Raw genomic sequence first — 4,494 nt, 5'->3', positions numbered from 1 at the left:
TTACAGGACATTTTAACCGTGGTTACTTTTGAGAAGGAAGGATTTCTTCTTCCCTTTCCTCATTTCTTCAAGCTTTCCACAAGAATCCATGGCCAAGACCACATCAGATCTTCTTCTTCTCACCTATCATGAGAATGGGTTGGATGACCTCTTTCCCTGCCTCAAGAGCTTCAAGAGGAGTAGCTTATGTAGCTACTTGGCACCATTGCTGATTTCCAGGACGTGAGTATGCACTCACGCTGTTTGCACCATCTGAACATTGCTATTGATTCCGGCCTTGGCTATTGATCCTCTTGATGCATTGCTATTGATTCCGGCCTTGGCTCCTTGCTCCTGGAACGCTTGTCTGTAGACTACGGCAAGAAATCAAAGATAAGGTTTACTGTGTACCCTTCCCCTCAAGTGTCTACTTCCGTTGTGGAGCCCTACAACAGCGTCTTGTCCACTCACTCTCTTCTCGAGCATACTGATGTGTCTGTGCTGCTTGACAATGAAGCCATATACGACATTTGCAGACGCTCCTTGGACATTGAGCGTCCTATCTACACTAATTTGAATCGACTCGTATCTCAGGTTATTTCCTTCCTTACGGCCTCGCTTCGCTTTGACGGTGCCTTGAACGTAGACGTTACCGAGTTTCAGACGAACTTGGTTCCTTATCCGAGAATTCACTTCATGCTTTCGTCTTATGTGCCCGTCATTTCGGCTGAGGAAGCCTATCATGAGCAGCTCTTTGTTGCGGAGATCACCAACAGTGCGTTTGAGCCCGCGTCTATGATGGCCAAGTGTGACCCGAGGCATGGAAAGTATATGGCCTGCTATCTCATAGAGGCGATGTTGTGCCCAGGGATGTAAATGCAGCTGTGGCCACTATCAAGACCAAGAGGACCATTCAGTTTGTGGACTGGTGCCCTACCGGGTTCAAGTGCGGCATCAACTATCAGCCTCCCACTGTCGTGCCTGGAGGTGACCTTGCCAAGGTACAGAGAGCCGTGTGCATGATCTCCAACCTTGAACAAGAGATATCTCACCAATTTCTTCAAGATCCTTATTAGTTTGGAGTGTTCCCTCTTCTTCAAAACCCTGGTTATGGAGTTTTATGACAGTTCTGGACAGCACTCAAATTTCTCAGATTTCTTCATCAAGATCAAAGGGTTTTTGTTCTATTATATTCCCTGAAGCCTCTACATACATCCTAGTACCAACATTGACTGATCTTGAAGCTTGAAGCTTTGTTGGAGCTTGGATATGGAGATTGCAAACTCTATGTGTAACAGTTTGGGACAGCATTAAAGATTCCTGAAATTTTTAAAGCAATTCATGGGGCTTTTGTGGGCAAAGCATCTCTGAAGCTTCCTTAACCATTTCCCCTCAAGAACCCATCAACATTGGACCGACATTGAAGTGATTGAAACCAATGGAGGTCTAGGTGTTCAATGGACAGCCTGAAGCTTTTATGCCATTAAATTTTGGCATTCTCTCTCAAATTTCGTGATCTCTTGGACACATTGAAGCCCTCTCTATTACCTATTGCAACCTACTTCAAGTAGAGAAGGTAATTGGTCTTCATCAACCCTTATTTGGATCATTCATGGAGTCATGGAGATTTCATGGGATTAATGGAGTTGAAGCTTATCAAGGAAGGGATTATCCTTGAATATTGAAGATCTCTTGGACTGATTTTAGTTGGATTATCAAGCTCAGCCCACCTATGTCAAGCATTATGGATTGAAGGTCATTCCATCAACAATGCTCTTCTCCAATCAATCAAATGAGGTACTCTAATCACTCTTAATTTCTCTTTACATCCAATTGTTGCTGATCTCATTTCCAATTGCTGAAGAGAAATAAGAGGATTAAATGAAGCTTTCATTCATAGCCTAATGCATTACATGAAGCCTATAGGTTATCTCAGTCATTGTCTTTACTAAACCTCTTCAATTTTACTGAAATGGCCATCTCTAAATGTCTCAAACTCTTCCATAATGAATGAGCATTACCCATCTATTTCCATTCACTGAAATCAGTAATTTCTTGAGCTTCATTACTCAATCTTTTATTGCCTAACCCTGACATGAAATTGATTGCCTATTTTGCCTCTTGATCATAAGAAAATCATTACCCAATTGGTAAGTGAGAAAAACTTTGTAAGCAGTGAGTCACTGCTGAGGTAAATACCTCTCCACTTCTCATTTACATTTCAGCCTTTTCAATTTCAATCTTGCATATCATGAAAAAGGGCAAATGAAAGGCAATTGTATTTCCTTCCTATTCCATGCATATCATACTGATTTTTAGAGCTAGAATTCACTTGCCATGTACTTGCCCACGAGGAAAAAGTGGATGCCGGGCGAGTCGGTAGGACAATAGTGAGGTGACCCTCCCCTACCGACGAGGACCCTGAAGGGGAGCGCAACCCGGCCCGAGAGGGAACTTTGCAAACCCCTCGGGTCTCAGATCCCACGTATTTTCAAGTTTAGGTGCAGGTACAAATCTCAAAGGCATTTGAAATCAGCCTACAGCATGAGTTATGGACAGTGAGTTCTTGTGATATTGGCAAATGTATGGTATGGCAAATGTATGAAGACATATGGCTACAGTAAAATGTATACATCCTATGGTAAAGACACTATGGTTCAGTCTGAAAGATTGGAACAGAGTATGTATACATACCCTCATTAAAGATTGCAGTCTACTTTGAGTCAGACAGCCATTTTACTGGTTACTGAGGTCATTTTCAGTATGGGCAGACGTATGAGACTCTCCTACAAGGTTATGAAGTTGGTACATGCTGGGTATTGATGGTACAAGCCATTAATTGACTAGAACAGGGTATTCACTGCCTGCAGGAATTTTCAGACAGCAACAGAAAATCCCTTACAGAAATTTCTGTACTCATCCATTTTCTGCATTTGATAGATCATTGGATAGAGGGCTCTTCAAGCTTTGAACAGAGCCAGAGACCTTGTAATTTGGAGCTCTAGAAGTAAAGATAATCAAGATTTTCTACTACAGAAATTCAGGACAGAAATCAACCCATGGCTAGAAATAAGAAGAGAGACCCTGTTTTGGATACTATCAATGAAGAATTGAGGGAATATCAGCAGGATAGGGATGAACATCAAGAGGAAAGGGGTGAACATCATGACACTTCTCAAGATGCCATTTATCGAATGCATTATGAGAACGAGGAGGTCGATGCAAGCTCCACTCACTCCCCTACCAATCAACCCATAGAGACGTCTCATATCTCAATGAATTCAAACAGTTTTCAGCAATTGTCAAATGACATAAAGGATATGAAATCAGGTTTCGAGGGTATGAGGTTGGGTATTGACAAGCTTTTAGCACTTCTTGGTGAGAAAATGTTGCCTACAGCTGGTCTTAATATCCCACACCCGCATAGGGCTGAAGAACCACCTAAACCACTTACTCCTAAGGTGGTAGGTCAATTTGAAGTTGGAGAATCATCTAAAGCTAAGGATTTTGCTCATCCCACTTCACTTCAGCCACAATTCCATCAACAAAAGGGTCACTTTCAGCCACATGGGCAGGATCTTCAAGAAAGAGTGCAAACAAACTCAAAGCATGATGAAGACATCCATGGGTGCAACTCTTTCTACAAGCAATTTTACCCTCAAGCAAATGTTGGTGGTTATGAGCAAGTCCATATTAATTCAACCCCAAACTCTTATGGGCAGCCACATGGACATGGGAATTCAGCCCCAAATGCTTTTGGACAACCACAACATAATTTCTCTCCTCAAGTGCAGGCCAATAGGCCAAGTCCCATGTCAAATCATGGTTGGAATCAGCAAAACAATGGGCAGCAACCACCTTTCAATTCACCGATGCATGGACAACCTCCCAATGTGAGCAATACATACTTTCATCCTCAAGGACATTGTTTCCAGCCACAAAGTCATGGTATGCATTATGGACAGCAAACTCCTTATGCACAAGGGCATGGAAATAATGAATATCCTAGGCAAGGACCTTTTGGCAATTCTTTTGGGCCACAAAACCATAGTGGGCAGCAGCACCCTAATGGACAACCTCCTCAATACGAGAGAGAGTACAAGGAGAAAATAATTATCTCAAACTTCAAGGGAGAGAATCCTTCACCCACGGAGTTGGAGGAGTGGTTTGACAAGTTAGAGATGTATTTTTCTCTTTACCCAAGGCCCGAGAATGCCAAAGTAAAATTCGCAGCCCTTCATCTAGAAGGCTATGCTCACACTTGGTGGAGATATATGGCGAGGATGGGACATGACTTCTTGTCTTGGGATGCATTGAAAAATGCTATGATTGAAGTCTTTGTTTCCCCTATTGAAAAAGAGAGGTTAGAGAAAAAGTGGTATGCTCTTGAGCAACGTGGTCTCTCGGTTAGAGAGTACTCAAATCAGTTTTTGAACCTCTCGATGTATGTTCATGGGGTCTCCGATAGTGCCAAGTTGAATAAATACATATTTGGTTTGGAACCTATTCTTTCTT

The 4,494-nt window shown here is 42.4% G+C and overlaps 1 pseudogene; it reads left to right on the top strand.

The window, feature by feature from the left end:
• The first annotated feature begins 300 nt into the window (after positions 1-300).
• LOC148038715 (tubulin alpha-1 chain pseudogene) lies at positions 301-1,055 on the top strand (annotated as a pseudogene).
• The last annotated feature ends 3,439 nt before the right edge of the window (positions 1,056-4,494 follow it).

This window comes from Lygodium microphyllum, chromosome 3, assembly GCF_053477565.2.
Source record: "Lygodium microphyllum isolate KBCC chromosome 3, Lygodium_microphyllum_v1.1.10, whole genome shotgun sequence".
NCBI lineage: Eukaryota > Viridiplantae > Streptophyta > Polypodiopsida > Schizaeales > Lygodiaceae > Lygodium > Lygodium microphyllum.
Note: the sequence above shows the minus strand (reverse complement) of the source record. Positions and strands in the feature narration are given on the sequence as shown.